At 42.4% G+C, this 10,937-nt stretch overlaps 3 non-coding genes and 1 pseudogene across 3 annotated transcripts; all 4 read left to right on the top strand.

The window, feature by feature from the left end:
- Positions 1-2,580: 2,580 nt before the first annotated feature.
- LOC121006433 lies at positions 2,581-2,789 on the top strand (annotated as a pseudogene).
- Positions 2,790-3,822: 1,033 nt separating this feature from the next.
- LOC121006269 lies at positions 3,823-4,013 on the top strand. The gene has a single exon (XR_005780131.1). It is a non-coding gene; the product is annotated as a U2 spliceosomal RNA (small nuclear RNA).
- Positions 4,014-5,046: 1,033 nt separating this feature from the next.
- On the top strand, positions 5,047-5,237 carry LOC121006268. The gene has a single exon (XR_005780130.1). It is a non-coding gene; the product is annotated as a U2 spliceosomal RNA (small nuclear RNA).
- Positions 5,238-6,275: 1,038 nt separating this feature from the next.
- Positions 6,276-6,466, top strand: LOC121006267. Its single transcript, XR_005780129.1, has one exon. It is a non-coding gene; the product is annotated as a U2 spliceosomal RNA (small nuclear RNA).
- Positions 6,467-10,937: the final 4,471 nt, after the last annotated feature.

Genomic DNA, 10,937 nt, shown 5'->3' with positions numbered 1-10,937 from the left:
AAATAAAAGTACCCAGAAAGCAAGAGAGAAGAAGGACTCCTTTAAAGATCTTAATACCCGTTTACAAACCTTGTATAAATTCAGAGACAATGGTATGGATGTGAAGAGTGATATAGAAAATCTTAGGAAAGAAATTACAAAATGTATAGAGCAAAAAGGGAAAGAATTAATTTTTAGATCCAGAGTGAGGCACATCGAAGAAAACGAAAAATGCTCTAGATACTTCTTTAAAAAAATTAATAACAAAAAAGAAGCTATTAATGAAATAGACGGAATTAAGGAAATACAAGGCATTTTACATAAAGTACATTGTTTTTATTCTGAACTTTTTAATGTAAAGTCTGTGGATCAGTCTATTTTACAGGACTCACTGAAGGAGATCACTGCGGTTTTAGATCCTGCCTCGCAACAGATTTTATCCCGAGGTTTAACGGAGCAGGAGGTTTTAGAGACAACAAAGAGTTTTAAGACGGGTAAGGTACCCGGCCCCGACGGTATACCCATAGAATTTTATGTCAAATTTTATGACCTTTTAAAAGACGATCTTTTTAGTCTTTTTAGTGAGGTTTTTTATTCAAAGGTTTTACCCAAGTCCTGGAGGAAGGGTGAGGTCTCCTTATTGTATAAGAAAGGTGATAAGGCAGATTTGAAGAATTGGAGACCAATAACCCTTCTTAACACAGACTATAAGATCATGGCAAAAATCTGCGCCAATAGGTTAAAAGGGGTAATTTCTAAAATTATTCATTTTAATCAAGTCTGTGGAATCCCAGGAAGAAGCATATGGGATAACCTGAACCTTATTAAAGATTGTATTGATGATACTAAGTCAAGAGAAGGTAAATTAGCCATTTTATCTATTGACTTCGAGAAGGCGTTTGACAGAGTATCTCATTTTTATCTTTTTAAGGTTTTAGAAAAAATGGGTATACCCGAGGGGTTTTTATTGTCTCTTAAAGCATTTTATAATAAATGCACAAGTAAAATTTTAATTAATGGTTTTAAGACACAGGAAGTAATTTTAGATTCCGGAGTGAAGCAGGGGTGTCCCTTGTCCCCACTGCTTTTTATTTGCGCATTAGAGCCTCTCTTATGTAAGCTGCGAACAGATAAAGCGATACGCGGAGTGCCCTTGCCCGGTGGAAGGGGACTAGAGGCCAAAGCGGTGGGGTATATGGACGATGTGGCGGTTTTATGCAGGGACGCCCTATCACTCCGGAAAGCCTTAGGGCATGTTCAGTTCTTTTGTAGTGCTTCTGGTTTTAAAGTGAACTTTAACAAGAGTAATATTTTAAATATTGGAAGTATGGTTTTACATGATATTAATATCCCTGTGTCTGATTTTATCACCATTTTAGGTGTCTCCTTCAGTGAGTCTAATAATGGTTTTTTTAGTTGGGGCATGGTGGAAAAGAAGGTAAATCAAAAAATAAATATGTGGAGTATGAGGAAACTCACAATGGAGGGGAAAATTTTAATTATTAAGATGATCATTCTTCCCCTTTTATTATACTTAAGTATGGTGTTTCCCCCTCCCATGAATGTATTGAAGAAAATTAATAAAAGCTGTTTTACCTTCTTTTGGAATTCAAAGATGGAGAAATTGAAAAGAGAAGACGTCATGAAAATCCAAGGAAAAGGCGGCAAAGATTTTCCAGATTTTAAGAGATTTTTATTGATAAAATTTTTTAGTTTCTGTTTTAACGCTCTTTTTAAAGAACACTATTGGTCTTATTATGTTCGTTTTAATACTGGTTTTTTTATGCGTAAGTTTAATTGGTTCAAAACTATTTTATCAGTTCCTTATGCTTTTAATTTGCCAGTAAGTTATAAGATTTTAGAAGAGATAGTGTCAACTTTTAATTTGAAGAAGAAAAATATAAATGAGCTTAAAAACAGTAAACAATTAATAAAAGAAATAAAAATGAAGGAGATAACTTGTGATATAAAGAATTTTAGAGAAGATAAATGCAAAAAAATCTGGAAAATTATTAACATCTCCTATCTTTTTAATTCCCAGAAAGACTTGGCGTGGAATTGTGTTCATCAGTGTCTTCCATGCCGGGCATTCCAATACCGAAGAGGCTATGTAAGGTCTGCCATCTGTCCGAGGAATAATTGTCAACAAGAAGAGACGGTTCAACATCTACTGTGGTCATGTCCGTTTGCCCAGGATTTCTGGAGAAGAGTGCTCCCACTTTTAAGGAAGATGGCAGGCCTGAGAGACTTCACTTACGATATGATCCTATACGGTCTTTTGGAATGCCCAACAGCCTGCCAAGAGGCTGTGGCATGGAAGACGATGAACTGCGCAAAGGAAGCCCTCTGGAAGGCTAGAAATATTTTAGTTTTTAAAAGAGAGGTTTTATCCGTCAACGATGTTCTGGGATTTTGTTTTAGTGAAATGTATATTTATCTTTTAATTGAGAAAAAAGTTAATACTGCGGTAGAAAATAAATGGTTTTTAAGTGAATGGAATTCTGTAATATAAGATAATTTTATTCATTTTTAATGCCATCCTTTGATTATGTATTTAATTATTTTCTTCTGTATTTATGTGATAATTGTTAAAATTTTGTAAATTCTTTTAATAAATATGGCGTCCCCGCGAGGGGATAGTCAACTTAAAAAAAAAATCTGTTCTTATCAGTTTAATATCTGATACGTCCCCTATCTGGGGACCATATATTAAATGGATTTTTCGAACAGGGAGATGGAAAAAGAGCTTGCTCTGTCCACTCCACGCATTGACCTGGTATTGCAGTACCTCCAGGACCGGTGCACCCCTTCTAATCCAGTATGAAAAAACAGAATGAAATTGAAATGGATTGCAAGCATCATCCTTCCAGCCAAGCAAGTGGAAAGTTGTGTGTGTCGTGCCTCCTTCAGCTTCTCCTCTGTCTGCCCAGTCAGTGCAGTGTTGCTTTTTGCATATAATACCTGCATCTAGTCTGTCAATCTCCTAATTGCATCAGCTGTCGGTTGTTTCCAGCACCAAGCAACCCATTCAGCCCCAGTGTCGTCACACACACCCTGGATCCAATTAAGACTGATGATTGGTTAATTGGCTTATCACCTGAATGAATTGTTTGGACCTCCCCTCCTCCACGTTTGATTTGGGCCTGTTGTGCACACCTCGGAGGGTTGCTGAGTCGTCTCTGGCAGGCAATTGACCCTTTTTTGTATCAAGTTGGCTGGATGTAACCATTTAGCTTTTGCAGTGCTTCAATAAATGAGTAAAGTTTGCCTGTGTCTCCCTCTTGTGGATCTTTTGAACTGGATTACTTAGTGGCTAAAAAGTAGCCCAGCACTTCCTATGCAGCTGGACCTACCTTGTCTGTTCAATGGACGGAACACTGCGCGTGTCACAAGAGCCTTGTCAGGTCAAGAGGTCAAAGAGGTCAAGTAAGGTCAGCTATTGGATGACATCACAAGGGCCCTGATGGAACACTCAACAATGGTGCCGTGACATCACAATCAACAATGGTTATCCTTTTTTTTTTTTTTTTTTTTTTTTCCTTTCACTCACTACTATTCCTATCATGCTTTCTGCTTGGCGTGCTTTGGCACCGCACCAGGAATTTCGTGCGAAGAAAAGGCGTGTCCAAAAGTCGCGTGTGGGCGGAGCTATGCAGATAGCAAACACGAAAAGAAGCATGCTGGTGTGACTTCTGTGCGTAGGACGCGCGTGAACGTTTTCCCCGGTTTGTGAGAGAAAGAAGCCTCCCGGACTGTGTATTGGGCTGGGGACAGTAGTCTATTGCCTTCATTAGTGCTCTGCATTGGGGACCATCGGCCTGTACTGCGAACCCTTTTCAGGTTATCGCTTCTCGGCCTTTTGGCTAAGATCAAGTGTAGTATCTGTTCTTATCAGTTTAATATCTGATACGTCCCCTATCTGGGGACCATATATTAAATGGATTTTTCGAACAGGGAGATGGAAAAAGAGCTTGCTCTGTCCACTCCACGCATTGACCTGGTATTGCAGTACCTCCAGGACCGGTGCACCCCTTCTAATCCAGTATGAAAAAACAGAATGAAATTGAAATGGATTGCAAGCATCATCCTTCCAGCCAAGCAAGTGGAAAGTTGTGTGTGTCGTGCCTCCTTCAGCTTCTCCTCTGTCTGCCCAGTCAGTGCAGTGTTGCTTTTTGCATATAATACCTGCATCTAGTCTGTCAATCTCCTAATTGCATCAGCTGTCGGTTGTTTCCAGCACCAAGCAACCCATTCAGCCCCAGTGTCGTCACACACACCCTGGATCCAATTAAGACTGATGATTGGTTAATTGGCTTATCACCTGAATGAATTGTTTGGACCTCCCCTCCTCCACGTTTGATTTGGGCCTGTTGTGCACACCTCGGAGGGTTGCTGAGTCGTCTCTGGCAGGCAATTGACCCTTTTTTGTATCAAGTTGGCTGGATGTAACCATTTAGCTTTTGCAGTGCTTCAATAAATGAGTAAAGTTTGCCTGTGTCTCCCTCTTGTGGATCTTTTGAACTGGATTACTTAGTGGCTAAAAAGTAGCCCAGCACTTCCTATGCAGCTGGACCTACCTTGTCTGTTCAATGGACGGAACACTGCGCGTGTCACAAGAGCCTTGTCAGGTCAAGAGGTCAAAGAGGTCAAGTAAGGTCAGCTATTGGATGACATCACAAGGGCCCTGATGGAACACTCAACAATGGTGCCGTGACATCACAATCAACAATGGTTATCCTTTTTTTTTTTTTTTTTTTTTTTTCCTTTCACTCACTACTATTCCTATCATGCTTTCTGCTTGGCGTGCTTTGGCACCGCACCAGGAATTTCGTGCGAAGAAAAGGCGTGTCCAAAAGTCGCGTGTGGGCGGAGCTATGCAGATAGCAAACACGAAAAGAAGCATGCTGGTGTGACTTCTGTGCGTAGGACGCGCGTGAACGTTTTCCCCGGTTTGTGAGAGAAAGAAGCCTCCCGGACTGTGTATTGGGCTGGGGACAGTAGTCTATTGCCTTCATTAGTGCTCTGCATTGGGGACCATCGGCCTGTACTGCGAACCCTTTTCAGGTTATCGCTTCTCGGCCTTTTGGCTAAGATCAAGTGTAGTATCTGTTCTTATCAGTTTAATATCTGATACGTCCCCTATCTGGGGACCATATATTAAATGGATTTTTCGAACAGGGAGATGGAAAAAGAGCTTGCTCTGTCCACTCCACGCATTGACCTGGTATTGCAGTACCTCCAGGACCGGTGCACCCCTTCTAATCCAGTATGAAAAAACAGAATGAAATTGAAATGGATTGCAAGCATCATCCTTCCAGCCAAGCAAGTGGAAAGTTGTGTGTGTCGTGCCTCCTTCAGCTTCTCCTCTGTCTGCCCAGTCAGTGCAGTGTTGCTTTTTGCATATAATACCTGCATCTAGTCTGTCAATCTCCTAATTGCATCAGCTGTCGGTTGTTTCCAGCACCAAGCAACCCATTCAGCCCCAGTGTCGTCACACACACCCTGGATCCAATTAAGACTGATGATTGGTTAATTGGCTTATCACCTGAATGAATTGTTTGGACCTCCCCTCCTCCACGTTTGATTTGGGCCTGTTGTGCACACCTCGGAGGGTTGCTGAGTCGTCTCTGGCAGGCAATTGACCCTTTTTTGTATCAAGTTGGCTGGATGTAACCATTTAGCTTTTGCAGTGCTTCAATAAATGAGTAAAGTTTGCCTGTGTCTCCCTCTTGTGGATCTTTTGAACTGGATTACTTAGTGGCTAAAAAGTAGCCCAGCACTTCCTATGCAGCTGGACCTACCTTGTCTGTTCAATGGACGGAACACTGCGCGTGTCACAAGAGCCTTGTCAGGTCAAGAGGTCAAAGAGGTCAAGTAAGGTCAGCTATTGGATGACATCACAAGGGCCCTGATGGAACACTCAACAATGGTGCCGTGACATCACAATCAACAATGGTTATCCTTTTTTTTTTTTTTTTTTTTTTTTTTTTTCCTTTCACTCACTACTATTCCTATCATGCTTTCTGCTTGGCGTGCTTTGGCACCGCACCAGGAATTTCGTGCGAAGAAAAGGCGTGTCCAAAAGTCGCGTGTGGGCGGAGCTATGCAGATAGCAAACACGAAAAGAAGCATGCTGGTGTGACTTCTGTGCGTAGGACGCGCGTGAACGTTTTCCCCGGTTTGTGAGAGAAAGAAGCCTCCCGGACTGTGTATTGGGCTGGGGACAGTAGTCTATTGCCTTCATTAGTGCTCTGCATTGGGGACCATCGGCCTGTACTGCGAACCCTTTTCAGGTTATCGCTTCTCGGCCTTTTGGCTAAGATCAAGTGTAGTATCTGTTCTTATCAGTTTAATATCTGATACGTCCCCTATCTGGGGACCATATATTAAATGGATTTTTCGAACAGGGAGATGGAAAAAGAGCTTGCTCTGTCCACTCCACGCATTGACCTGGTATTGCAGTACCTCCAGGACCGGTGCACCCCTTCTAATCCAGTATGAAAAAACAGAATGAAATTGAAATGGATTGCAAGCATCATCCTTCCAGCCAAGCAAGTGGAAAGTTGTGTGTGTCGTGCCTCCTTCAGCTTCTCCTCTGTCTGCCCAGTCAGTGCAGTGTTGCTTTTTGCATATAATACCTGCATCTAGTCTGTCAATCTCCTAATTGCATCAGCTGTCGGTTGTTTCCAGCACCAAGCAACCCATTCAGCCCCAGTGTCGTCACACACACCCTGGATCCAATTAAGACTGATGATTGGTTAATTGGCTTATCACCTGAATGAATTGTTTGGACCTCCCCTCCTCCACGTTTGATTTGGGCCTGTTGTGCACACCTCGGAGGGTTGCTGAGTCGTCTCTGGCAGGCAATTGACCCTTTTTTGTATCAAGTTGGCTGGATGTAACCATTTAGCTTTTGCAGTGCTTCAATAAATGAGTAAAGTTTGCCTGTGTCTCCCTCTTGTGGATCTTTTGAACTGGATTACTTAGTGGCTAAAAAGTAGCCCAGCACTTCCTATGCAGCTGGACCTACCTTGTCTGTTCAATGGACGGAACACTGCGCGTGTCACAAGAGCCTTGTCAGGTCAAGAGGTCAAAGAGGTCAAGTAAGGTCAGCTATTGGATGACATCACAAGGGCCCTGATGGAACACTCAACAATGGTGCCGTGACATCACAATCAACAATGGTTATCCTTTTTTTTTTTTTTTTTTTTTTTTTCCTTTCACTCACTACTATTCCTATCATGCTTTCTGCTTGGCGTGCTTTGGCACCGCACCAGGAATTTCGTGCGAAGAAAAGGCGTGTCCAAAAGTCGCGTGTGGGCGGAGCTATGCAGATAGCAAACACGAAAAGAAGCATGCTGGTGTGACTTCTGTGCGTAGGACGCGCGTGAACGTTTTCCCCGGTTTGTGAGAGAAAGAAGCCTCCCGGACTGTGTATTGGGCTGGGGACAGTAGTCTATTGCCTTCATTAGTGCTCTGCATTGGGGACCATCGGCCTGTACTGCGAACCCTTTTCAGGTTATCGCTTCTCGGCCTTTTGGCAAAGATCTAGGTCTTGCCAGAAGGTCTTCCGACCATGCTCTTGGCCCTGCAGCTTGTCTAAAGCTGCTCGCTGCTATTGGGAGAAGGGAGGACACCCGGGAAGGCGATCAGAAGATTGGAGATGGGCGTGCGTATCGACTACGCTAGGACCGGAGACTTCCGGGTCCGCAATGCTTTTGCGATTTCTGTGGAGGAAGGAAAGAAGGACAAGTTCACGGATGAATTCCTGGTGAAAGAGGTACTCTTTAAAATTTTGAAAGTCAAGATGCTTGATGTCTTATGTTTACAAGATAGAATTGGTGGACGCCGTGTGTTGGTCTTAACTTCCATTGGAGCTTGCCATAACCTATACATGCACTTGGAAGCTAACAAAAATAACCCAGACCTGGATGGGTTGACTTTTACTATATTGTACAATAGAGACGTGCACTTAGTTGTCTTCATGTACAACCCATATGTGGACACTGATGACATTTTCCTGTTTTTGACCAAATATTGTGAAAAAGTTACATATTCGCACAAGATCATGGGCAGCCACGGGTTATGGACTGGAAAGCATAAATATTTTGTGAGATTCCGACCTGATCCTTTAAGCCCAGGAGGAATGAGCCATCCTCCTCAAAGTTTTGCGATTGGCAAAGAAAGAGGCTTGATCTTCTTCCAGGACGCTCCAGCTTACTGTCGTAAGTGTAAAGTGTATGGACACATACAAGAGTACTGTGATCAAAGTGCTGTTGTTTGCTCAAAATGCCGAAAAGAAGGGCATGTTACGAAGGATTGCAAAAACCCTATCATCTGTAACCTTTGCGAAAAAGAAGGTCACGCGTTCAAGGATTGCCCTTCCCGGGGTTTCAGATCAAAGAGTACATATGCAGATGCTGTCAGGGCAAGAGCTAAAGAGCCTCCACAGGAGGCAGAACAGCAACCTCAGACTTCAGTGCAAACCTCCCAGGAGCCTTTGCGGCCACAGATTAACATAGAGTCGGCTGAGAGTACTCACCAGTCTATTCATCCCATTGCCTCTGATGAGAACACAGAAAATGTGGAGATGGACTTTTTTCAAGCAGAGGAGTTTCCCCAGATTTTCGGAGCAGGTTCAGATCTCCGGGGAGAAGGGGAGGCGCTCTCTCCCTTACCCAGGTCTCCGAAGTTTGGTTGGGACGAAATGGAGGATCCACATGATGAGGAGAAAAGAGAGCAAGGAGACTTGGCGTCCACCAGTGCTTTTATATCACCTTCCTTGAGACCGGCAGAAGAAATCTTGGATGCCGTTGTAAAAAAACCCCGCTTACTGCCTCCACAATGCACCGAACAGGAGCAAAGTCCGGTTAGACAGGATATATATCCTGGCTCGTGTATTCCTGAGAATGCTGCCTATTTGGATGATGCAAGGGCGAGAGACTTCGCTTCGGAGGCCAACCTCCAGGCGGGGTAGGATGATGAACTTGTGGGTTACAGACAACTATACCCGAAATAACATCTTATAATGGGTAAGACTGAACTCAATGTTATATCTTTGAACGTCCGGTTATTAAAATCTAAAGCCAGACGAACTGCTGTCTTCGATTGGATCAAGAAGCAAAAGGCAGATATTGCTTGCCTACAAGAGTGTGGCATTGTTGAACCGGTGCCTGCTTGTGAGTGGACTTATGGGGGCTCAGTATGGTCGGGCTCCAGTGTGAACAGAAACGATGGCGTTGGGATTCTATTATGTAATAAGGACTGTTCTTTTGAAAATTATACGGTGGTGGAGGCGGGAAGATGTGTTATTGCCATGATTAATTACAAAGGGTGGAGGGTGAGGGTAGTCAATGTTTACTGTCCTACGGAGAAAAAGGAGCGATTAGATTTGTTAGAGAGGTTGAATATTTTGTTGTTAGGCAGGATGCCGACTATTTGGTTAGGAGATTTCAATTGTACAGTTGAAGGGGAAAAGTTAGATATAACAGGGAATAAGTTGAGTAAAATAGTGGCAGATCTTTCTTTAGTGGATGCAGCTTTGACGCTAGGAAAGCCTCCACCTGCCACTTATAAAGCAGACAGGGGGGGCATTACGTCTAGGATTGATTTTGTTTTTTTGTCCAAGGGTTTAAGTTGTAAAAAAATGTTACAGTTTGATGTTATATTCACTGATCATATGTGTTTGTCTGTTTGTGTGGAAGGTGATGAAGAGACTAGGTATGGTAGGGGTGTATGGAAATTAAATATGGTTTTGTTGGAGGATGAGAAGGTGATGAGAGTTTTGAAGTATCAGTATGAAAGGTGGAAGTTGAGAAAGAATGATTTTGTGAATGTGTTACTTTGGTGGGAATGGATAAAGTCAAGAATTAGGCTTTTTTTTAAGAAATGGGCCTACAAAAGAGCAAGGAGGCTGATAAATGAATATAAGGATCTAATTTTGAGGATTGAGTGGTTGAGGAAACTGAGTGGTATGGGAGTGGATGTGAAAGATTTGTTAGAGGATGCAAGAAGAAAAAAGAATGTGTTTATGGAAAGGAAGGGTAAAGAGATTATTTTTAGGACGAAAGTTGATATGATTGAAAAGAATGAAAAATGTTCTAGATTTTTCTTTAAAAAAGTATGTGATAAACGAAAGGATATGGAGGAATTGATGAATAACAGTGATGAGTGTGTTAGTGGTAAAAGTGTGATTGGTGTAGTGGAAGATTTCTATGGGAAGTTGTATGAGAGAAAATGGATTGATGAAGGTCTGATGTGGGAGTTATTGAATGGTTTGGATGAGAAGCTTAGTGTGGATAGTCAAGTTTTGTTGTGTAAGGATATCTTGATAGAGGAAGTAAGAAAGATTGTTTGGAGCTGCAAAAAAAATAAGACGCCGGGTAAGGATGGATTGCCGATTGAGTTGTATATGAGAATGTGGGAGTGGATTGGTAAAGATTTTGTGGAGGTTTGTAAGTATATGTGGGTGAATGGAGAAATAGGTAAGTCTATGAAGGAGGGTGTGGTGGTTTTGATTTTCAAAAAAGGTGATAGAAATAAGGTTGAGAACTGGAGACCTATCACGTTATTAAATGCCGATTACAAAATTTATACTAAGTTGTTGGCAACTCGGATGCGGGATGTGGTTGGTGAGGTTGTAAATGAGAGTCAAGTGTGTGCTGTGCCTGGTAGGAGTATGAGTGGGAATTTAATGTTGTTGAGAGATGTGATTGGTGACTGTATGTATAGAAAACAGAAATGCATGTTGTTTTCAATTGATTTTGAAAAAGCGTATGATAGAGTGGCTCACCGATTTATGTTTGTTGTGTTGGAGTGGATGGGGTTTCCAAAGAGTTTTGTGGATAGTGTGAAGAGTTTATATAGGAATGTGTCGAGTGAATTTTTGATCAATGGTTGGTTGAGTAGAAAAGTGAATGTGCAGAGTGGTGTGAGGCAGGGCTGTCCTATGTCGCCTG

Source organism: Bufo bufo, chromosome 6 (assembly GCF_905171765.1).
Source record: "Bufo bufo chromosome 6, aBufBuf1.1, whole genome shotgun sequence".
NCBI classification, from domain to species: Eukaryota; Metazoa; Chordata; class Amphibia; order Anura; family Bufonidae; genus Bufo; species Bufo bufo.
Note: the sequence above shows the minus strand (reverse complement) of the source record. Positions and strands in the feature narration are given on the sequence as shown.